Consider the following 26,209-nt stretch of genomic DNA (forward strand, 5'->3'; position numbering starts at 1 on the left):
AGGGAAGGATAGAGCTCCAATTCTAATGCAAGTGATTTCGCTTCCGAGGCTCACCCAAGCATTCAATTGAATTCAACCCCCTTCCGGAGTGAAGAATTCTAAATCAAAACAGAAGATATCCAATTGCTACAGAAATGACCTGAGAAGAAGAAGAATTTCATTGATTCATTGGAATTACAATAGAGCTCCTCCCCATAATGAATTTGGGGTTTAGTTCATCATTGCTAAAGCAAAACCAGAAACAAAAAGTTGCAGAAAGAAAAATGCAAAAGGAAAATACAGAAAGGGAAAAATACATAATCTGATCTGCTAACTAACTCCTAGGCAAAATTCCTTATTCAGTAGCCTTTTTCTAAATCAAATTTTCTTCTATTTATACACTTTCCAAATTGGTCTTCAAGTCCTTGGATTGGGCCTTGTTGAAGCACGAAAGAGTGGGTCTTAGTGATATTGAAGAAGGCAATTGGCAGTTCCCATTTTTGCTCTGCATGGGTGCTCAATTAAACTGGTGCTGGTGTGAACGGTGACTTCAACGTTTGCAAGAAAACATTGAATCAAATGTTGGCTTGAGAAAGGATTTACAAAGGGCTGGGCATTTGCGCCAATGTTGGACTCAACGTTGGTGCACCAACGTTTTTCCACCGACTCGTGCGTGTCGCCCACGCGTACGCGTCAAAACGGTGTTTTGCGCGTATGCGTCGCTCACGCGTTAGCGTGTTTGGCCAAAATATACATCCACGCGTACGCGTGGTCCACGCGTACGCGTGGTTCACGCGTGCTAATCGATTGCAATTTTTCAAATCCAATTTTTGGGTAGCTCATCGCAGACGTTGGAGGCAACGTTTGAGGTAGCGTTGGACCTCCAACGTTCGTTTGGTCACACGTACGCATGACCCACGCGTACGCATGAATGGTCAATTTTGCCATTTCACGTGTGCACGTGACTCATGCTTACGCGTGGATTAAGAAATTTTTCACTTTCACGCGTACGCGTCATCGACGCATATGCGTCACCCAAAATTTTTCTGGCCCCAGAATTGAAAACCATCGAAGACTTTGGAGATAACGTTGGACCTCCAACATTCTCTCCAATGTCAGCACCAGCATTTTGCAGCTTCCCACGTTTGATCACCAACGTTGCCCTCAACATTGGCACCCATTTCTTCTCTCCAAAAACGTTGCCTTCAACGTTGGTGGATCAACGTTGCCACCAACGTTGCATCTCCATCTCTTCTTCAATACTCTTTGCTCTATTTCTTCCTCTTCTTTCTTGCTTCTTTCTTGCCTCATTTCACCTAAAATCAAACAAACAATTTCATCAAAGTTGGCTATAATCAGAAGGTGTTTGCATCATGCATATCATCAAGCAAAAATTAGCATAAAACCTCATGAAAAAGCACATAAACAACCATGTTCAATTGTCTTAGGAATACATGAAATATCAATCCAAATACTTACTTACTGTGCCATAAAGTGTATAAAACCTAAAGAAACAAGTGAAAAATGCTTGTGAAACTAGCATAAGATGACTTGTCATCACAACACCAAACTTAAATCTTGCTTGTCCCCAAGCAAGCACTAAAACATGAGAAAAAGACATGAAAACAGATAAGCATATATGTCCTTATTATCAAGTAATTGAATTTGGCTCATGGGGTTTTTATGCAAATAGAATGCAGCTCAATTATTATCAACTTTCAGATGTGAAATGCCTCTTTAAGTGTTAACTAGAATTGCTGCTATAAGACCTTATTCTTTATTGATCCTTGTTATATTTTCTTTCTTTCTTTTGCTTTAGAAACATATTCTTTCAATTGTAGCTCAGTGTCAAGTGTTGCATCAGCTCTTTGGCTCAATTTTCAATCAACACCTCTTCACTACAGACACTTGGCTCACAATTCTTCTTAAGAACATTGGTGTCCAGCACCTCTTTGGGTTACTAAATATCTTGTAACTAGGTTGCTCTTGATAATGGACTTTTGGTTGATAATACCAGGTTAGTTAACCCAAGTTATCAAGTGTTGAAACACTCCTTAGAACCTAATCATCCAAGCAAATCCTAGTACAATGACACCACACGCATATGTCTTAAGGTCCAAGCTATTGGTGTGTAGCTTTATTACTTGCTTCTTTTAATTCTTTTGTTGCCAATTTTGGCTTTTCTTCCTGCCTCCTTACTATTTTCATTTCATAACAGCAACTAAGTTTACACTAGAAAGAGACATTCTACCTTGTAGCTTTTATTATTGAGCTTACCAACTAATCAAGCAATTACCACCACAGATCCTCATTTCTATTTCTACCATATTGGACAATTACTTTCTATTTCAGTCATTTTCTCTTATTGAATCAAAAGGGGTACAAAACAAACATTCAAGTAGATGAAAATGAAAACAAGCACCTATACTAGAACATTTATTTTGGAAATTAAAGAAAGCAAACAACAGAAATCAGACTGCATAAAAGGAAAATAAAAGCATGATCTTTCTTATTGATAGACAAGGAGTAACACCATCTTTCAATCCTCTGGTTGCTTCCCTTTGCTCGATTCTCCTTTTTTCTTCAGCTCCTCCTTCTTCTTTCTTCTTCTTTCTCTTAACTGTGTTTCAGTCCCATATCTCTCCTCATCTCACAGTCCAGCATCCTTCAAATATTGCTTCATTCTTTCCTGATTACTTCTTACATTAGCTAGATGTACCTCCTGTAGTTCAATGCATTCATCATATGACTTGATTCATCTATTTAATAGTGGCATGCTGCGGGTTATATAGTCTAGCCTCGCTTGAGCATTCACATCATATTCCACTCTGTCCTTATTCCTGGCTTCCCCAGCTGTATAGTAAAGATCCTTCCATTGCCTAAAGTCTTGGAGATATTCCTTAAGCTAATCTTGTCGTTCAGATAATTTATTGAAAGACTCCTGGATTTGATTTGATTGCTCCCTGTGCTGATCCAGTAGTCTTGCTTGAAAGTCTTCTTGTCTCTCCATCATTCTCAGCTACCAGTTCTCCTGCTGTTCCCGGGCTCTCATATATTGCTCATGTTGAGCCCTCAAATATTGTCGAGACATTTCTGCAATGGCATTCCGAATCTGGCTTAAGTCCAATGCACTCGAAGCTTGTCCCTAAAATTGTTGTTCTGCCTGTTGTTCTTCCTGTTCTTCTTCCACATGTACTTCCTCTCTTCTTCTCCTCTGTGGTCTCCTCCGTCGCTGGACAACTCTAACATTCATCATTCTTTCCAGAGTCATTGGTTTGCCCGGATGCAACCAAATTGGATTTGCATCCTCTAGTGGTACCCTGGCTTTCATGCATAACCGCATGATGGTGCTTGGGTAATGTAACCAAGCTTCCTTTGAATTCTTCTCTGAGATCTTTTGAATATCCTTTGCAACGATCTCATGGACCTTTATCTCCACTCCTACCATAATGTAGTACAACATGACGGATCTTTTCTTGGTGACCTTTGAGGTATTTACAGTGCCCAGAATTGATCTCTTTATAAGCTCATACCATCCTTATGCCTCAGGGGAGAGATCCCCCCTTTTCAAATGTTTATGCCTTCCATGATTGTCCCTCTCCCAGTTAGCATTAATCACACAGGTATCACCAGCAATTTCATCATAATCTGGATCACCATTGATTCTCTCTTGATAACCTGGTTCATCAAAGTGTGCAGACCTCAGTCCTAAGACCTTCATGATGGTCTTTGGACTAAAATCTACCTCCACACCCCTTACATAACTCTTGTAAGTTGGGGCAATGGTTGTCTCCAGCCTTGCCGTGTTGGCATAAAATTCCCATATGCTGCTTGCATTTATCGGGCAGCTGGAAAGGGATCTCTGGAAGTATCCCTTTGGCTCTCATCCACTCAAATTGTATTTGGTGGAACCGTGATTTAAACTTCCATTGATCATAGCTTCCCTCACTTTCCTCAACAACATGTTCCTTTCCTCTCCTTCTTTTGAAGATTGATGAAGATGCCATGGCTGCCTTGAGTGTTGGCCGAATAGAGGGATGAAGAATGGTGGGGAAGAGTGATTGATGTGGCTTGTAGAGTGAGAGGTTGGCGTTGAGTGAAAGTTTGGCTTAAAGGTGAAGCAAGGATATGAATTAAAGGAGAACAAGTGTGCTTTGGAGCAAACAGGACACGGTTACAGGGACTTATCCTTAAGGAAAACAACAGCTGATTTTTTTTTTCAATGCACGAAATGTGAAAGCTTGAGTTATGAAGCATGGTCCAAGTGAAGCTATTTATAGCAAACTTTAATGAGGATTGAATTGTTAGGATGCCTTTTGAAAGGGTTAGAATTGATGGTGTGCATGTAAGGATGGATGAGGACAAGAACCACCTCTTCATTGGGAATAAGATTCGGTCTCCTAGGTGCTGAACCTTGCAGCTTTGTGCTTCCCAAAAAAGCAATTTCCAAGCACATGTGATTCTCTTTCCATCCTTGTGACAACCGTACTTACATGGTTTTGTCCATTCCTCACCCTTCTTTTCCTTATATCTATCCACCTTAGCAAAACAACAACAATTTAATTGATGTAAGTGGCGGTCAGCAAGTGAAAGGAAAACAAAATGAAATTTGCTACATGTTCCTTATCTATGAATAACCAACTATGCCCCTTTGAAATTAACTACAATTTTGGTGAACACCAAACTTGTTTTATATTAAATGGTTCATATGAAACCCATTTAATCTCTTTTATGGTTAGTATACTCATCACAAGGAACATTTTATTTTCTACTTTAACAAAATAAATTCACAAAATGATGCAAGACATGGTTTATCTTTTCATGAATTTGAGTCTTGAGCTATTGTGACTTTATTGAAAGTCATAGCACATGTAGAACACCAAACTTAACGTTTGGCTCTATGCTTCAATAAGATAAATGAGGATATATCCTAAGATGGTTACATGATCATCATGCTTGAAAAGCCATTTTAGAGTGGCTTTAGGCATACCAAACTCAGGAATTAGACATATGCTTTAAAATGATGTGTGCAAAATCAAATTACCCATTAAAGCTCAAATTCATGCTAGAAGAACCATTAATTATTGATATTAAAATAAAAACAAGAGTATTAAATCATGGGCTACCTCCCATGGAGCGCTCTTTTAGTGTCACTAGCTTGACATCAGTTTTCTGTTAGGGTGGTTGATGATTGTAGTGCCTCAACTTGTCCCCTCTCACTGTGAGCCTTTTTCTTGTGCTTTGATGAACAATCTCAATATGTTCCAGTGAGAGTATTTTGTTGACAATATAATAATCATCAGGTTGTGAGAATGTCTCCAACTATTGGTAGATCAGTTTCACTTTGTCTCCTGAGAATTCTTCAGTTGGGGTTTTCTTGTTTCTCCACCCTTTTGGAACCTTTTTCTTGCTCTTCTTTCTTTTCTTTTGTGACCCTTCTTTCTTGGTAGCAGACTTTATGTCGGGGGCCTTCTTCAAATGTGTAACCTCTTTTTGCAATCTTTCCTCAGCTTTTTTATCTTCATGACCGTTTTATTTTTCTTCAATGTTTTTTTTCTGCCTCAGTGGTGAGTTGGTGAATGATTCCTTGGACTTTTCCTTCCAATTTAAGTCTTCCTACTCAATTCTCATGCAACATTTCTTTTCAGCAGAAGGTTGCATCTCCTTAAAGACATTTAGAGTGATCTGCTCATCGTGTTCTCTCAAGGTCATTTTTTCTTTCTCCACATCAATAATGGCCCTTGCTGTGGCTAGGAAAGGCCTTCCTAATATGACAGAATTGCCTCCTTCTTCATTTAGATCCAGGATTACAAAATCCGCTGGATTTTGACTAAGAGATTCTCCACCACTCCATTGGGGATTACCATTGATCTATCAGCAAGTTACAAGGATATCCTTGTAGGCTTTACTTCTTCTATGGACAACCTTCTCATCATAGATAAAGGCATCAGATTGATACTTGATCCTAGATCACACAGTGCCTTATCAATGGACATGTTGCCAATAGTGCAAGGCAAAAAGAAGCTCCCAGGATCTTTGAGTTTTGTGGGAGACCTTTTTGAAACACTTCACTGCACTCTTGGGTCAGGATCACAGTCTCCTTTTCATTCCAGCTTCTCTTCTTGTTGATGAGTTCCTTTAAAAATTTTGCATACAAAGGCATTTGCTCCAATGCTTCAACAAGTGAGAGATTGATTTCCAGCTTCTTAAGAATCTCCAGAAACTTGGGAAATTGCTGATTGTTGAGCTCTCTTTGCAACCTTTGAAGGTATGGCAGAGGAGGGAAGTAAGGTTTCACCACCTTCCTCTGTTCTTGTGGATGCTCCTCCATAACTTGCTTTCCCTTCTTTGAAGCCTGTGGCTCATCCTCTTTCTCCTTTGAACTCTCTTGATCCTCTTCATCTGCTGCCACTCCTTTCTTGCTGTTAGCCTCGTCATCCTCTGCTGGCTTAGCTTCTTTATCATTCCCCAAAGTCTTTCCACTTCTCAATTGAATGGCCTTGAATTATTCTTTAGGATTAGAATGGTATCACTTGGGAAGGAGTTGGTTGGCCTTTCAGCTGGCTGTTTGGACAATTGTCCTATCTGTCCCTCCTAGTTTCTCAATAAGGCTTCATGGTTCTTGTTAGCCAATGCTTGATGTTTTATCATCTTTTCCATCATCATCTCCAAGTTAGAGATTCTTTGAGATTCTTGTGGAGGTTGTGGTTGAGTGTGTGATGTAGATGGTGAATGAAAGTGATTTTGGTTAGTTGATGGGTTATTTGGTGGGTAGTAGGTAGATACAGGGTGGTTATTTTGTGGTTTTCTGTATGGATTTTGGTTAGTGTTTTGATGGTTTTGGTGATTTGTGTTTCGACCATTGTTTTGATTGGGGTTTCTCTGCCAAGGCTAACGGTTCAGATTCTCTCTCCACTTCAAATGGAGGTGGTTTCTCCAAGATGAGTTGTAAGTGTCTCCATGAAACTCATTCTATCCAACTTTTTAATTGTGCATGTACTGTACCTGTTCAGGCTACTGTTCCTCATGGCTTTCCTCCTACTGTCTCCACACAACTGGTGGTTAATTACTTGTGCTTACTGCTGCAAGTTGCAAGCCATCCATCCTTTTTGACATCATCTCAATTTGCTGTTGAAGTTGCTGATGTATGATTTTATTTTGAGCCAAGATTGTATCAACACCTTCAAGCTCAAACATGCCTCTCTTTGGAGTAGCTTGTCTTTCAGAGGAGTAGAAATACTCATTATTGGCCACCATATCTATTAAATCATGTGCCTCTTGAGCAGTCTTCATAATTTGCAAGGATCCTCTTGAAGAATAATCCAAAGCTTTCCTTGAACTCATGGTCAAGCCTTCATAGAAATTTTGTAACTCCACCCATTCACTGAACATTCCCTCTGGACACCTTCTAATCAAAGCTTTATACCTCTCCCAGGCTTCATACAATGATTCTCCTTCTAACTGCCTGAAGTTTACACATCAGTTTTTAGCTTCATGAATCTTTGAGGGGAGTAGAATTTGGCTAGAAATTTGCTAAGCAAATCATTCCAATTGGTGATGCTTTCTCTAGGGAAAGTCTCTAACCAATGTGTGGCTTTGTCTCTCAGTGAGAATGGGAATAATAGAAGCTTGTAGATGTCAGGGTGAACTCCATTTGTTTTGACAGTGTCACATATTCTCAAAAATACAGAGAGGTGTTGGTTTGGATCTTCAGCATCCAAAAAAGTAGAAATCATGAAGAAAATGAGATTTGGAAAGCTGCCAGTCCTGACCTCTCTGTACTAAATTGGTCATAATTTGATCTACAGAAGTCCAAATGAGGCGTTTCCAGCGGCATTGGAAAGCTAACGTTCGGGGCTTCAAAATGATATGTAATTTGCTATAGTGGACATAAGTCTACCTGTACATACGCATAGGTCAATTTTCAGCATGTGTGCGGACGCACGCGTCTGTGCATCCGCACAGGTCCCTGCACGTGAGCTCATTAATGCAAATCGCTGGGGGTGAATTCTGGGCCTCTAAAATCCAATCCAACTCATTTTCTGAACCTATTTAAGGCCAAATTGAAGAAGGATGAAGGGGGCAATTAGATTTAGTATTTGTTATGCTTTCTCTTAGTTTCTAGAGAGAGAAGCTCCCATCTCTCTCTAGAATTTGGGTTTCTTAGTTTATTTTCTTGTAATTTTTATGTTTAATTCTTGTTTCTATTTACTTTTCCTTGTCATTTATTGTCATTTCTTCTTTACTCTTCTTCATTTCTCTTGTTATCTCCTCTATTTTGTCATGTTTTATGCTTATGGATACTCTTTGTTACTTTAATTTTAATTAATGAAAATTTATGTTTCCATGTCATTTATTACTTTCTCTAATTGTTATTGTCATTTTCTTGCTTTTGGTATTTTGGATTTTATTTTATTGCAATTTAATATTATTTTTTTTTTATTCACACCAAGTGTTTGATAAAATGCTTGGCTTAGTTTTTACTTAGTTTTTCTCCACTCTTGGCTTGAAATTGTTGACTTTGGTGATCCTTGAGTCATTGATGTCCATTCTTGTTTGATATATTACAGTAATTAGTTGATTTGGTCTTCCTTGACTGTATGTGACCCCTTAGTGTTGACATAGGACTTAGGGATTGGAATTAACTATGCCTATTTGACTTATCTTCGATGTAAGGTTGACTAAGTAGGATTAACTCTTCATAATCATCATGTGTTTGTGGTCAATAGTTAGGATAGGTAGCCTTAGTTCTCAATTACTTGCCAAGAGGTTTCTTGCATTTTAAGTTTCCTATACTTGCATTTAATTGCTTTGACTTTTATTGCGCTGACTTTTATTTGCTTTGATGTTTAATTTCTTGCATGTTTAGTTTTCACACTCTTGGTTAAGAAATTGGATGTTTAGGTGGAATTGAGTTGTGGATGTCCATTCTGCATTGTGTGGAATAATTAATTGATTTGGTTTCCATTGACGCTAGTCTTTCGCTAAGTAATTAGTGAGTTGACTAGGACTTATGGATTGAAATCAATTATGGCTTTTTGACTAATTCTCAAGGAGGATTGACTAGTTTGTATTGCTTCCACACAATTCCTTGCATGCTTGTTTCAATTCTTGCTATTTACATTAACTTGCTCTCTTGCATTCACAATCCCCATGCTCTCATACTTTCTCTCATAGCCAATAATTGTACATTCCATTGCAACTCCTAGGGAAGACGACCCGAGGTTTAAATACTCTCGGTTATATGTTTTGATTTGGATTTAATATTTGATTGTAAGAATTCATTGTTGGTTTGGACTATGCTACCAACGAGTTGATTCTAGTTTTGATTGATTCCGAACCATACAAGAGTTCTCATTATCACACATCCTCAGGTGTATTAGGGATGTTCCCCTCCATCTCTTGATCTTCCTCTTCTGATTCTTCTTCTCCAAATACTCCCTTCCCTCTTGCTTCTCTTCTCAATCTCAACAATGTTCTCTCTGGCTTAGAATTAAAGGAGGTGGATTCATCTCTTCTTCCTCCTGGCATATAAACACAAAAAAACCAAAAACTCAAACAGAACACTCTATTGCTAGAGTGAAGTTAAGTTTAGCAGAAACAAAAACTCAAACAATTAGTGTGCATAGTAAAAACAAAGAAAAATGCTTAATCTAGACTATCACCTTGCTTAATCATTGTTAATCTAAATCAATCCCCGGCAATGGCGCCAAAAACTTGATGAGTGAAAATTGATTCCACACAAACTAACCAGCAAGTGTACCGGGTCGCATCAAGTAGTAAAACTCACAAAAGTGAGGTCGATCCCACAGGGATTGATGGATTAAGCAACTTTAGTATGGTGACCAATTATTTAAGCAAATATTGATGAATTGAGTGAGATTTGATTAATAGAAGATAAATTGCATGGAAGTTTAAATTGCAGAATATAAATTATCTGAAAAGTAAATGACAGAAAAGATAAATTACAGAAAGTTAAAGTCCAAGAAAATAAGAGAGCTGAAACTTAAATTGCAAGAAAGGTAAATGACTGAATCTTAAAGTGCAAGAAACTTAAATTCCAGAATCTAAACTGCAAGAAAACTTAAATTGCATGAAGAACAAAGGGGAATGGGTGTTGAGAAATGAACAGCAAGACAAATTAAATGGAAAATGAAATCAGAGAAGTTTAAAGTGAAGAAAATAAGAGAAAGTGATTCATCAGGGATCGGAGATATTCTAATCCTTCATGAATCAAATGGATCTCAACTCCGTCCTCAATCATTTGAGTAGATCTATGGCGGATTGAAATTGATTAGATCCCAATTCCTTGGCAATCCAATCTATCTAATCAAAATCAATCTTGCCAATTCCTTGATCTAATTGTCATGAGAAGAGGTTATGTGCAAATCTCTCATCCATAAGCCACACTAACTCTCAATATCTCAATTCCTCCCGAATAGTGTTGATCAAGAGAGTAGTGAAGGATAGAGCTCCAATTCTAATCACACAAGCATTCAATTGAATTCAACCTCCTTCTGGAGTGAAGAATTCTAAATCAAAATAGAAGATATCCAATTGCTACAGAAATGAATTGAGAAGAAGAAGAATTTCATTGATTTATTGGAATTACAATAGAGCTCCGCCCCCTAATGAATTTGGGGTTTAGTTCATCATTGCTCAAGAAAAACCAGAAACAGAAAGTTGCAGAAAGAAAAATGCAGAAGGAAAATACAAAAGGGGAAAATACAGAATCTGATCTGCTAACTAACTCCTAGGAAAAATTCCTTACTCACTAGCCTTTTTTTTAAATCAAATTTTCTTCTTTTTATACACTTTCCAAATTGGTCTTCAAGTCCTTGGATTGGGCCTTGTTGAAGCAAGCAAGAGTGGGTCTCAGTAATGTTGAAGAGGGCAATTGGCAATTCCCATTTTTGCTCTGCGTGGGTGCTCAATTAAACAGGTGCTGGTGTCAACGTTGGCTTCAATGTTTGCAAGAAAACGTTGAATCAAACATTGGCTTGAGAAAGTATTTACAAAGGGCTGGGCATTGGCGCCAACGTTGGACTCAACGTTAGTGCACCAACGTTTTTCCACCGACGCATGCACGTCACCCACGCGTACGCATCAAAACGGTGTTTTGCGCGTATGCGTCACTCACGCGTTGGAGTGTCTGGCCAAAATACGCATCCACACGTACTCGTGGTCTGCGCATGTGCGTCGATTGCAATTTTTCAAATCCAATTTTTTGGTAGCTCATCGTGGACATTGGAGGCAACGTTTGAGGTAGCGTTGGACCTCCAACGTTCGTTTGGTCATGCGTACACGTGACCAACGCATACGCATGAATGGTCAATTTTGCCATTTCACGCGTGCGCATGACTTATGCTTACGCGTGGATTCAGAAAATTTTCACTTTCACGCGTATGCGTCACCCAAAATTTTTCTGGCCCCAGAATTTAAAACCATCGAAGATGTTAGAGGTAACGTTGGACCTCCAACATTCTCTCCAACACCAACACCAGCATTCTACAGCTTTCCACGTTTGACGCAACGTTGGATCACCAACGTTGCCCTCAACGTTGGCACTGATGACAAGTCATCTTAGCCTAGTTTCACTAGCCTTTTTCTTTTGTTTTCAATAGAATTATGCACTTACTTGAGCCAAAAGCAAGCCAATTGGGTAGATTTTCATGTTTCCTTTGATTTAATCAACCATGTATGAATTCATGCTATTTCATGAGGTTTTGTGCTATAATTGTCACATATTATGAAAGAATGAATATCTCATGATTTTGAGCATACCTTTGATGTGTTTGGTTGATTAATGATAGGTGAAGAAAGCTTGGAGAAAGGTTGATGGAAGAAGGAAGGGCTAGGAGGAAGAGAGAACAAAAAGTTTGAGCAAAAGTTTGCCTCAAACTTTAGCTCAAACTTTTGGATTAATTATGAACCAGGAAGTAAAAGCTGGAGCAAAAGTTAGACCCCTAACATTTTGGCTAACTTTTGGCATGAAAAACACTCCCTGGATGCACAAAAAGTTTGCGCCAACGTTAGCCCCTAACTTTTTGGCTAACGTTGGCGCATGAAAAATACTCCCTGGACTAGCAAAAGTTTGCGCCAACGTTAGCCCCTAACTTTTTGGCTAACGTTGGCGCCATGAATAACCAAGGGGAGGCCAACGTTGGAGCAAAAGTTAGATCCCTAACTTTTGCCCCAACATTGGTATCAGCAAAACAAGGGTGCTGATGTGAAAAGTTGGAGCAAAAGTTAGACCCCTAACTTTTACTCCAACTTTTACTCAAGCTTTCATGATTCCAACCCAGTTCAATTCGGTTCTTCTCCAAACTCCAAGAGCAATCAACCAAGGCCTCTCTCAACCCAATTCCACCAAGAGAAAAGGCCCAATTGAAGGCTTGAAAACCATTTGAAGAAAGTGTATAAATAGATTTGAATTTAAGTTTTAAGGGAGCTTCCTTTTTAGTTTGGCAGAATAGCTTTCTTTTCGGTTTTGCTTGGAGCTCACTTTTATTTTTCTTAGCATTGTTGTTTTAATTCAAGAGAATTTGGGAGGAGAATTGATCTCTCTTCTTCCTTGTTCTTGCCCAGCACTTTTTACTTTTCTTGTCTTGGATTTTGGGTGGAGAGTTGAAGAAATTCTGTTTCAATCTCACCTTGGGATCTTGTTTAATTTTCTGATTAATTGAATTTCAGTTTCGGTTACTTTCTTCTTCATCTACTTTCTTTGAAATCTACATTTCCTTTGCAATTGTTCTTGTTGGATCTAGGAAGGCATTGAGATCTAGACTTGGTTTTCTAGTCTCTTGGGTCCTGAGATCCGGATTTCCCATTTCACATTCCCTGTTTACTATTTTCATGCTTATTTACATTTCTGTTTTTAGATCCGGTTTGATTCAAGACATCCTTTACTTCTCTGTTTGTTGCAATTTACTTTTCCTTGTTTAATTCCTGCAAATCCAACTCCCAATTCCCTTTACAATTCAAGCCATTTACGTTTCTTGCACTTTAAGATTCTGCAATTTACATTTCTTGCGTTCTAAGTTTCTGCCATTTAATTTCTTGCTTTTTAAGATTCAGCACTTTAAATTCCAGTTCTCTTTAATTTCATGCAATTCATCCATTTCTTTTACTTTCTATGCAATTTAAATTCTGCAGATCACAAATCTCTCAACCAATTCTTGATTCGCTTGACTAAATCAACCACTAAACTAAAATTGCTCAATCCTTCAATCCCTGCGGGATCGACCTCACTCCCGTGAGTTATTATTACTTGATGCGACCCGGTGCACTTGCCGGTTAGATTTGGGTGTTTTGGAGAAATTTGTTTCTCTACGAAAATATCCCATCAAGTTTTTGGCGCCGTTGCCGGGGATTGATTAGATTGACAATGATTAAGTAAGGTGGTGATCTAGATCAAGCACTTTTTCTTTATTTTTCTCTAATTTTGACTAACCCACTAACTGTTTGAATTTTTGCTTAAGCTAACTAAAACTTCATTCTAGCAGTAGATTAAAGTGTCACTGGTTTGTGTGTTTCTTATGTTCTGCTTGTATGTCAGGTACAAGAAGAAATACACCCATCTTTCACGAACAAGACGAAAGAACTCTTAGAAGGTTAAGAAGAGCTGAAAGAGGGAAAAATATTGTTGGAGAAGAGGAATCAGAAGAAGAATTCCAAGATATGGAGGAACATTCAACCAATCCACCAGGTGGAGCAGACAACAACAATAACAATCCACCCCAGAGGAGAGTTTTAGCCTCCTATACTTTTGCAAATCCTAGACATTGTGGAAGTAGCATCTTAACTCCAAATGTCAATGCAAACAATTTTGAACTAAAGCCACAACTCATCACTTTGGTTCAAAATAATTGCTCTTTTGGTGGAGGACCACTTGAAGATCCGAACCAACATCTATCCACCTTCTTGAGGATTTGTAACACTGTTAAAACTAATGGTGTGCCTCCTGACAGCTACAAGCTATTGCTATTCCCATTTTCTCTCAGAGACAAGGCCACTCAATGGTTGGAATCCTTTCCAAGAGACAGCATCAACAATTGGGATGATTTGGTAACCAAGTTTCTTGCCAAATTTTACCCACCTCAAAGGATCATAAGGTTGAAGACTGAGGTACAAACATTCACACAAATGGAGACTGAACCCATCCATGAGGCATGGGAGAGATACAAGGCTCTAATCAGGAAATGTCCTCCTGAAATATTCACTGAGTGGGATAAGCTGCAGAATTTCTATGAGGGCTTAACATTGAAATCTCAAGAAGCTTTGGATCATTCAGCTGGAGGTTCCTTGCAACTCATGAAAACTGCAGAGGAAGCTCAAAATCTCATTGATATGGTGGCTAACAACCAATATTTCTTTGCTCATCAAAGAAACCGCCAACCATCACAAAGAAGAGGAGTAATGGAGCTAGAAGAAGTGGACTCAATCTTGGCTCAAAACAAGATGATGCAGCAGCAAATTCAACAACAATTTGAGCAAATGGCCAAGAGGATTGATAGTCTCCAAGTTGCAGCAGTTAACACTAGCCAACCATCAACCACATGGGGACAGAATGAAGAAACTCAAGAAGAACAACAACAAGAGCAAGTACAGTATATGCACAATCAATGACCAAATGAAGTGTATGGTGATACATACAATCCATCTTGGAAGAACCACCCAAACCTCAGATGGGGAGATAATCATACCCAAAACCAACAACCATGGCAGAGGAACTCAAACCAAAACAACCCAAGAAGCAACCAAAACCACAACCAGCAGCAGACTAACCAAAACCCCTACAGAAAACCTCAAAACAACTACCCCAACCCCAACCAGTACCAATCTAATAACCAACCCACCAACCAAAATGCCTACCATCCACCACCCACATCTTATAACCCACCTCAAGTATCACCTGAAGCCCAAAGAATCACTAACTTGGAGGCCGTGATAGACAAAATGTTGAAATACCAGGAAATGACAACCAAGAATCATGAAGCCTCCCTGAAGAGTCTAGAGAGGCAGATGGGGCAAATCTCCAAACAGATTTCTGTTGAGAGACCTTCAAGCTCACTGCCGAGTGACACAATCCCAAATCCTAAGGAAGAATGCAAGGCGATACAATTAAGGAGTGAGAGAACATTGATGAGCAATAATGACACTATAAAGAAGCAAGCAGAGAGCAGCAAAAGTGCAATAGAAGATGAAGAGCAAACAAAGGCAGATGAAGCCAAGGATCAAGTTGTGATGCCAAGCAAGAGAATTGAGAAACTCAAAGAGAAAGACAACCAGCCACACGGTTCAACAGAAGTGACTCAGGGACAGCAGCAAATAGGAAAGAGCACCACACCTCCACTGCCATATCCCCAGAGGATCAACAAAGAAACCAGGGACCAGCATTTTCACAAGTTCCTTGAAACTTTCAAAAAGCTGGAAATCAATATTCCTTTTGCTGAAGCACTTGAGCAAATGCCTCTGTATGCCAAATTTTTGAAGGAGCTTATCAACAAGAAAAGAAGTTGGGATGAGAAGGAAACCATACTGCTCACTGAGGAATGCAGGGCTTTGATTCAAAAAGGGTTTCCCCCTAAGCTTGAAGATCCAGGGAGCTTTTTGCTACCTTGCACCATTGGGGAATTAACCATCACTAAAGCAATGTGCGATCTAGGAGCAAGTATCAACTTAATACCATCCTCCTTGGTAAAAAAGCTGCATATAGAGGAAGTTAAACCAGTACAGATATCTCTAGAGCTAGTAGATAAGTCAACAGTATACCCCAGGGGTATGATTGAAAACCTTCTGGTCAAGGTGGACAATTTCATATACCCTGCAGATTTTGTGGTTCTAGATTCAGAGGGGGATGATGGTGACTCTATTATTCTGGGAAGGCCATTCTTGGCCACTGCTAGAGCTATTATAGACATAGAGGAAGGAGAATTAACTCTTAGAATGCATGATAAGAGTGTCACTCTGAAGGTGTTACCAGAAGCACAGTTTGGTAATGAGAAGAAAAACTATATGGAACTTGACAAGGAAGAATCACAGTTAAAGGAAGAAAGCAACAAGGCGATTCACAACAATATCCCAAGGAAAAAGATTGTGCAAAATGATGAAGAAGTCCAAGAGAATATTGGAGTATTAGCCACTGAAAGGATGAAAGATCCCCAAGGTAAGCCTACGGCCAGAAAAGAAAGGTCAACGAAAGAAAGGATGAAACGCAGAAACAAAACAAAAAGGGGTTGGAAGAACAGGAAGATTCCAACAGAGGGGCTTTCCAAAGGTGATAAAGTGCAATTGATTTATCAACAACTAGGATCAAGCCAACAGACTGATGATTACTACATTGTCAGCAAGATACTCTCATTAGAACATGCTGAAATTGAGCACTAGAGAACAAAGAGGAGAATCACAGTCAGGGGAGACAAGTTGAGGCACTACAATCATTAACCACCATAAAAGGAAAGCCCCAATGTCAAGCTAATGACATTAAAGAAGCGCTTGTTGGGAGGCAACCCAACCTGAGGTAATTTTCCTTTCATAGCTATTTCAATAAAAAGGTTAAATGATTGGTATGTATTGCAAGGAGCTAAGTTTGGTGTTTCACACCAAAACAATTTAAGGGAGAATCAAGGATTTTAAGTTTGGTGTTCCACCAAAATCTCATTTAAAAGCACATTCTCACCTTCTGCACAAAGGGATTACTAGCTCCAAGCAATCTAATAAATCATTTAATCATTGTCTGTTTCTAGTTTTTAGTTTTATTAACTTTAGCAAAGACTTAGGCTTTCACATATGGTTATTTTAATGCATAAGAAACATGGCAAGGGACTAAGTTTGGTGTTCACACACCAAAGTAAGTTCAAACGCCTACAAGAAAGTCTTGCACACTAACCAGTCATCTAAGGGCTTGAGAAACAAGTAACTTCCATTAACACTGCAGGAATTCAATCACTCTCTTGGGAGGACTACACACCATTAGCTGAGAGAAAGAAGAAGAAGCCACCAAGAGGTTGTATTGTCACTTAACTCCATCAGCATTGAATTGCTCTAAATTGGAAGTGTGAATATGCCCATCTTAACAGTAACTGTTAGTTTAATAGTCTTTGCATTATGTTTGTTTCTCTTAGAATAAGTAAGCTAGTCTATGTGTGTGCTTGTATGTTTACTTTCACTTAACAAAAAGCATGCTTTGTCCCCTGCATTTTCAATTCAATAAAAGAAATGTTTGAATGTGAAGTGAAATAGTTCTCTGTTAGATAGAAGTAAAATAAAAGTAAGTGGTGGTATATGTGTGATTGTATAGTAGCTCACCTTTAATGAATAAGAACACTAGGATGTCTCCTCTTAAGTAGAAAGTAGCTACTGTCTATGAATCTCAATCGAATAAAAATCCTTGGTTAGAAAGAAAAACAAAAAGAAAGAAAAACAAGGGGAGAAAAAGAAATAGCCAAAAAGTGGCAGAACAAAAGAAAAACAAAAAGAAACAAAGCTGGACACCAATAGCTTGAACCTTAGAATATATGCCTGTGGTGTCTTTGTATTAGGATCTGCTTGGATTATTAAGCTCTTTGGAGTGCATCAACACTTGATGACTTGGGTTAACTAACCCGGGATCATCAGCTGAAAGTCCACTATCAAGAGCACCCTAACTACAAGGCATTTAGTAGCCCAAAGAGGTGCTGGGCATCAATGTTCTAAGAAGGAATGTGAGCCAAGTGTCTATAGTGAATAATGTGTCAAGTATAAAGAAAAGGAAATGAACTTGCTACACATGACACTCAAACAAAGCTTATGAACAAGATAATAGCCAAAGATAAAGGAACAATGAGAGGTCACAACAGTATGTTACTTGAAGCTTGAAGGAGACTTTCTAAGCTTAAGAATCAATAAGAGGTGAGTGTGTGCATATCCACATAAAACCCCATGAACTACCAATAACACTCTACTAGCATGAACATCCTCTTCCATTTCATTCTTTCTTCTCAATAAATCATTTCTTGCTTGGGGACAAGCAAGCTTTAAGTTTGGTGTTGTGATGACAAGTCATCTTAGCCTAGTTTCACTAGCCTTTTTCTTTTTTTTTCAATAGAATTATGCACTTACTTGAGCCAAAAGCAAGCCAATTGGGTAGATTTTCATGTTTCCTTTGATTTAATCAACCATGTATGAATTCATGCTATTTCATGAGGTTTTGTGCTATAATTGTCACATATTATGAAAGAATGAATATCTCATGATTTTGAGCATAGCTTTGATGTGTTTGGTTGATTAATGATAGGTGAAGAAAGCTTGGAGAAAGGTTGATGGAAGAAGGAAGGGCTAGGAGGAAGAGAGAACAAAAAGTTTGAGCAAAAGTTTGCCTCAAACTTTAGCTCAAACTTTTGGATTAATTATGAACCAGGAAGTAAAAGCTGGAGCAAAAGTTAGACCCCTAACTTTTTGGCTAACTTTTGGGCAAAAGCTGGAGCAAAAGTTAGACCCCTAACTTTTTGGCTAACTTTTGGCATGAAAAACACTCCCTGGATGCACAAAAAGTTTGCGCCAACGTTAGCCCCTAACTTTTTGGTTAACGTTGGCGCATGAAAAATACTCCCTGGACTAGCAAAAGTTTGCGCCAACGTTAGCCCCTAACTTTTTGGCTAACGTTGGCGCCATGAATAACCAAGGGGAGGCCAACGTTGAAGCAAAAGTTAGACCCCTAACTTTTGCCCCAACGTTGGTATCAGCAAAACAAGGGTGCTGATTTGAAAAGTTGGAGCAAAAGTTAGACCCCTAACTTTTACTCCAACTTTTACTCAAGCTTTCATGATTCCAACCCGGTTCAATTCGTTTCTTCTCCAAACTCCAAGAGCAATCAACCAAGGCCTCTCTCAACCCAATTCCACCAAGAGAAAAGGCCCAATTGAAGGCTTGAAGACCATTTGAAGAAAGTGTATAAATAGATTTGAATTTAAGTTTTAAGGGAGCTTCCTTTTTAGTTTGGCAGAATAGCTTTCTTTTCGGTTTTGCTTGGAGCTCACTTTTATTTTTCTTAGCATTGTTGTTTTAATTCAAGAGAATTTGGGAGGAGAATTGATCTCTCTTCTTCCTTGTTCTTGCCCAGCACTCTTTACTTTTCTTGTCTTGGATTTTGGGTGGAGAGTTGAAGAAATTCTATTTCAATCTCACCTTGGGATCTTGTTTAATTTTCTGATTAATTGAATTTCAGTTTCGGTTACTTTCTTCTTCATCTACTTTCTTTGCAATCTACATTTCCTTTGCAATTGTTCTTGTTGGATCTAGGAACGCATTGAGATCTAGACTTGGTTTTCTAGTCTCTTGGGTCCTGAGATCCGGATTTCCCATTTCCCATTCCCTGTTTACTGTTTTCATGCTTATTTACATTTCTGTTTTAAGATCCGGTTTGATTCAAGACATCCTTTACTTCTCTGTTTGTTGCAATTTACTTTTCCTTGTTTAATTCCTGCAAATCCAACTCCCAATTCCCTTTACAATTCAAGCCATTTACGTTTCTTGTACTTTAAGATTCTGCAATTTACATTTCTTGCGTTCTAAGTTTCTGCCATTTAATTTCTTGCTCTTTAAGATTCAGCACTTTAAATTCCAGTTCTCTTTAATTTCATGCAATTCATCCATTTCTTTTACTTTCTATGCAATTTAAATTCTGCAAATCACAAATCTCTCAACCAATTCTTGATTCGCTTGACTAAATTAACCATTAAACTAAAATTGCTCAATCCTTCAATCCCTGTGGGATCGACCTCACTCCCGTGAGTTATTATTACTTGATGCGACCCGGTGCACTTGCCGGTTAGATTTGGGTGTTTTGGAGAAATTCGTTTCTCTATGAAAATATCCCATCAGGCACCCATTTGTTCTCTCTGAAAATGTTGCCTTCAATGTTGGTGGATCAATGTTGCCACCAACGTTGCATCTCCCTCTCTTCTTCAATACTCTTTGCTCTGTTTCTTCCTCTTCTTTCTTACTTCTTTCTTGCCTCATTTCATCTAAAATCAAGCAAACAATTTCATCAAAGTTGGCTATAATCACACGGTGTTTGTATCATGTATATCATCAAGCAAAAATTAGCATAAAACGTCATGAAAAAGCACATAAACAACCATGTTTAATTTTCTTAGGAATACATGAAATCTCAATCCAAATACTTACATATTGTGCAAGAAAGTGTATAAAACCCAAGGAAACAAGTGAAAAATGCTTGGGAAACTAGCATAAGATGACTTGTCATCAATTTCAACATTCCTCTTTCAAGGTTCTGAGGAAATCCAAGTATGATCAATTTCTCTTCCGAGACAATTGTTCAATTGGATCAAGATCGAAACCTTTCAAGCAAATCAAGAGAAAAGAAAGAAGAAGAAGAATGAAAACTATTATTGATCCATTGAATTATAACAGAGCTCCCTAACCCAATGAAATGGGATTTACTTCATCATAGCTCAATTCAAATTAAAAAGAAAGGAAGTGCAGGAAGAATAGAGAAAGTACAGAAAAAAATGATTGCAGAGTTTCCCGGCAACGGTGCCAAAAACTTGATAACGAAAAAAATTATTCTTTCGTTAATAACTACCGGCAAATATACCGGGTCATATCAAGTAATAAAACTCACAAAGAGTGAGGTTGATCCCACGAGGATTAACGGATTAAGCAAACAATGGTTGACTGATTAGCCTAGTTAGACGGTTGATATTGGAGTGATGATCAAGCAGAAAATGTAAATGACTAGAAATTAAAAGAAAGCAATAAAGTGCGGAAAAGTAAAATGACAAGAATGTAAAGTGCAGAAAGTTTAAATGACCATAAAGTAAATAAAAGATAAAATGAGCATTGGGATCAAGAGATATTGCATTCTCCAAATCAAGTTCATTCTCATCTCTTCCTCAATCAATCCATTCATTGATCTTCTTGGAAATCTTAAGTGATTGGATCCCAATGTCTTGGCTCACCAATCTCTATAAGCTTGAACAATTGCCCAATGTCTTGATTTAATTTCTCATGGGAAGAGATAAAGTATGATCACTGATTATACCACATATTTTTCTAGATCAATGCATTGGTAGGATTACAAGTCACTATATCCATCCAACCCCTAATCTAGTCCAACATGAGAAAGCATTTCTAGCATGATTTCCTCATTCCTCTTTCAAGGTTCCGAGAAAATCCAAGTATGAACAATTTCTCTTCCAAGACAAATGTTCAATTAGATGAAGAGCGAAAGCATTCAAGCAAATCAAGAGAAATTAAAGAAGAAGAAGAATAAGAACTATTAATGATCCATTGAATTACTACAGAGCTCTCTTTTCCAATTGCAGAGGGGTTAGTTGTTCATTGCTCTGTTCAAACAGAAAAAAAAAATAAAGTGTAGAAAAATAAAGATGAATATTAAGAAATTAAAACTGAAATTGAAACTTCAAAATTCATAAATGAAAATTACAAACTGAAACTAAACTACTACTAAGGAAGAAAAGAAAAGGAAAGGAAGAAGAGTGTGTGAGGGGAGAGGTCCAAAGACCCACTCCTAGTGGTGTGTGTCAGGGTATGTGTGTGTGCGTGATTCTGGACTCCCCTCCAATCCAGAATATCCTCTTCTATCAAGCTAAGGCCGTTATATAGTCTTACAGACTGAAATGAAAGAGCAAATTACAATTGAATTAAAATTCCTAATCTAGATGCTTCTTGTTCATTGAATTGAGTGATGTTGATGGGCTCTGCTTGCTTGAAAAGTGAATGCATGATCAGGGGCCTTTAGTGGTGTTGCCAGTGTTAACAATTTACTCCCAAACCCTCTTCAACGTTTGACTCAACGTTGGCCTGCAAACGTTCACTCCAACGTTTTCCCGGTCACGCGTATGAGTGGGCGACGCATACGCATGACCCTTGTTGCTAGCGTTTGAAATGAGCGTTAGAGACAACGTTGGTGCGCTAAATTTCTTCCCACGCATTCGCGTGGGCGACGTGCACGCGTGGCTTGCCAAATTTTCACCCTCACGCGTACGCGTGGGCAACGCGTACGCATGGCTTGTCATTTTCACTTCTTACGCGTACGCGTGGGTGATGCGTGTGCGTGGTTGCCGATTTTTCCATGCATTTTTGTCGAGCACATTGGAGGTAACGTTGGTTCACCAAAGTTCCCTCCAACGTTGGTTCTTCAATATTTATATACCAACGTTGGTTCTCCCTTCTTGCTTTTCTTTGCTTCTCTACTTCTACTTTGCCTATCATAAAAAAAATAAGTGTATCAAAGTAATATACAAGATAATCTTTACTATACTAAGTGTGCTAATAATGCTCAAAATCATAACTTCACTCAGTATGATCTATTTTGTCATATTTACCCTGTATATTAACTAAAATTCACCTATGCTTGAGATTTTGTTTCATGCAGAGATTTTTCATGATTTTACTCATTTATCAACAATATTTGTATGAAAACTAAGCTAAAATCTACTGAAATAACAACTAAAAACAGGCAATGATACACCCGCATCAACTTGCTGGTACAGTTGTACGAAGTGTGGGGATTTGTGCACCACGCATAAACAAGGAATAACAACAAAACGTAGAAAGAGTAGTGAAAAATCAGTTAAGGCCTCAGAGATGCTTATTCTTCTGGATTAAGATGTCATACTAACTACTCCAACGATGAGTGATTCCTTCAATGGCAAGGCTGTAAGTGATTAAGCCATGGGTCGTGGTCATTAATCTCCTCTGATCTAAACCAAACACCTGCACAGGCTAGATCAATCTGGGAGAGGGTAAAGTTCACGCAATTCAAACTCTGATGATCCTAACAAAAACGCAACAGACAAGGTCGGATCTTCCGGATTGAAGAATGATGCTCTATGATTCTAGCGCTTAGAGCCACAGGAACCTCAATTACCCCTGAGTAACGAAATTTCATGTCACATATACTAATTAGCCCAAGTAACTTGTTGGTACCCATGATGTACTCTCATGCTATAGCTCAATACTATCCGAGTCAGAACTCGTAAAGAACTCATGTAGAATAGGTGGTCATACTTTCGTTCCACCCCAAATTCATAAAGATGAAGAACGACAATGCATCATAGAATAGAATCAAACATATATTGAAGTAGAAAAGTAATTGTATTAATCAATAGGAATTAGTAGAGCTCCTAACCTTAACCTAGGAGGTTTAGCCACTCATACTGTACAGAAACATAACGTATGATAAGTTCTAAGGGGTTGAAGATCCTAAACATGGGTGATCTTTGCTTTTATATACTATCCTAATAATTAAAAATCACAAAAGTGAAATAAACTAAGCAGAAAGGTGCAAAAATTCACTTCTGGGCCCACTTAGGTGAGTATCTAAGGCTGAGCTTGGCATCCAACTTGAGGAATGGTCGTTGTACGCCCATTAGGGGGATGTGATGAATCCATATTTGACGATATATTTTGGTTTGATTTGAGTGGATTTCATCACATAAACTCACACTTATTCACTAAAATAGCATACTTTTGTATTTGCTCCCTTAATTGAGCTTAATTGTGAAAACATACATTTTTGTGCTTAAATTAGTGATTTTAATCCCACTTTTATGCCATTCGATGCCATGACATGTTTGTTGAGTGATTTAAGGTCCTAAAGGCAATTTTGGCAAGGAAAAAGTAGAAGGAAGCATGTACAAAGGGAGAAAACATGAAGAAAACAAAGGAGAAGCATACATTGGAGTGTGCGTGCGCACAACCACCTGTGCGTACGCACAAGAGCCACAAAACCATGTGTGCGTACTCATAAGAAGAAAATCAGCATGTGTGCGTAAGCATACTAAAAGAACTGAAGATTGATGGTTTAGAAGTTATAGTAAACTCTCGTTGCAAGTATAGTTACTAAACCAAGCAATCAACCTTTCTTACAAACGTTTTGGTTGTCACAAGTAACAAACCCCTAAATAAATTGATAACCGAGTATTTAAACCTCGAGTCGTATTCTCAAGGAACTGCAGGAAAGTATGTTCTTATTATTGGTTATGAAGATTGTAAATTGGGGTTTTGAAGGTACGGAGCAAGTAATTTAAATTGCAATTAAAATAAGTAAAAGACTGTAAAATAAATAAATGACTGTAAAACACACTTTTGGCAAGGTATGAGAAATTGGAAGTCCTATCCTAGTTATCCTTATCAATGATGATGAAAATTGAATCTTAATTTCACTTAGTTAACCTTTGCTAGAGCAAGAGAAGGTCAAGTGACTAATTAGTTAGATCCTCAAATCCTAGTTAATCCCTAAGGAAAGATTGGGATTATTGAAGTTCAATTCAATTAGCAAAGATAACGATTATCAATCATGTTGAGTTTGATAACTCCTGAGTTACTGATTTCTTAACCAAGACCAAAAGGAGAAAAATAAATCTACTGGAATAAAAATAATTTGGATAAATCGAAAGCATTCATAGCATAAATAAAACAATCATAAACTGAAATACCTCAAATAACATTAATTAAGAAAATCATATGTAACATGGAAGAGTTCATAAATTAAATTGAGAGGACAAGTAATTAAAAATGAATGTTGAACCTAATAAAAAGAGATAATCCTGAAAGCGAATAAAATTCTAAATCTAAATCCTAAAAGAGAGAGGAGAGAACCTCTCTCTCTAAAACTACATCTAATCCTAAAATTGTGAATTTGAAAGCTTGATTATGAATGGATGCATTCCCCCACTTTATAGCCTATAATCTGTGTGTTCTCGGCTGAAAACAGGGTCAAAAGCAGCCCAGAAATCGCTCTCTGCAATTTCTGTTACGTTCAGGTCGCGGGCAAGTGACGCGGAGGCATCGTCCACGCGTCCGCGCGGATTGAAGTTTGCAGATGCGACACGAGCGCGTCATTCACGTTTTTGCATCACCTAAATTCGGAGAAGCTATGAGAAATTATATATCAAATCGAAGCTCCTGACGTTAGCTTTCCAACGCAACTAGAACCGCGTCGTTTGGACCTCTGTAGCTAAAGTTATAGCCATTTGAGTGCGAAGAGGTCAGGCTGGACAGCTTAGCAGTTTCTCCAACTTCTTGTATTCCTTCCACTTTTGCATGCTTCCTTTTCTATCCTCTGAGCCATTCCTACCCTGTAATCTCTGAAATCACTTAACACACATATCAAGGAATCTAATGGTAATAAGAGAGGATTAATATTAGCAAATATAAGGTCAAAGAAGCATGTTTTCAATCATAGCACAAAATCAGGAAGGAGAATGTAAACTCATGCAAATAGTATGAATAAGTGGGTAAAGAGTTGATAAAATCCACTCAATTGAGCACAAGATAAATCATAAAATAGTGGTTTATCACACACGTCCCAGCGCGTGACTCATTTTTTGCAAATTGCTGGGAGTGATTTGTGGGCCTGCAGAGCCCAAATTTTGGACTTTCTGAAGCTGATTGAGTGCTATTTGAAGGAAGGCCTCACTCCATGTAAAGGGGGGAGAAATTAGGGTTAGTTTAGCATTATTTAGGGTGTTTTCTAGAGAGAGAAGCTCCCTCTTCTCTGTAGAATTAGGGTTTTTAGTTTACTTTCTCTTTAATTTCAGCATTTAATTCTTGTTTTAATATAGTTTCATTTTTGTTTCTTTCTCTCTCTTGTCTTTATCTTCTTCATCTCTTTTGTTATTTCCTTTATTTTGTCATTTTTATGTTTATGGATACTTTTGTTAATTTTAATTTCAATTAATATAATTTATGTTTTCATGTTGATTATTGCTTTCTTTAGATGTTATTATTATTTTCTTGCACTTGGTAGTTAGAATTTATTTTTAATGCAATTTAATGTTATTTTATTTTCATGCATACCAAGTGTTTGATAAAATGCTTGGCTTAGTTTCTAGTTTCTACTTAGTTTTTCTCCACTCTTGGCTTGAAATTGGTGTCTTTGGTGACCCTTGAGTCTTTGAAGTCCATTCTTGTTTGATATATTAGAGTAGTTAGTTGATTTGGTCTCCCTTGACTCTATGTGACCCATTAGTGTTGACATAGGACTTAGGGATTGAAATTAACTATGCCTATTTGACTTATCCTCGCTGTAGGGTTGACTAAGTAGGATTAACTCTTCATAATCATCATGTGTTTGTGGTCAATGGCTAGGATAGGTAACCTAGGCCCTCAATTACTTGCCAAGAGGTTTCTTGCATTTTAATTTTCCTTTCCTTGCATTTTCTTGTTTTGACTTTTAATTCCTTGCATGATCATTTAA

This window comes from Arachis hypogaea, chromosome 15, assembly GCF_003086295.3.
Source record: "Arachis hypogaea cultivar Tifrunner chromosome 15, arahy.Tifrunner.gnm2.J5K5, whole genome shotgun sequence".
NCBI lineage: Eukaryota > Viridiplantae > Streptophyta > Magnoliopsida > Fabales > Fabaceae > Arachis > Arachis hypogaea.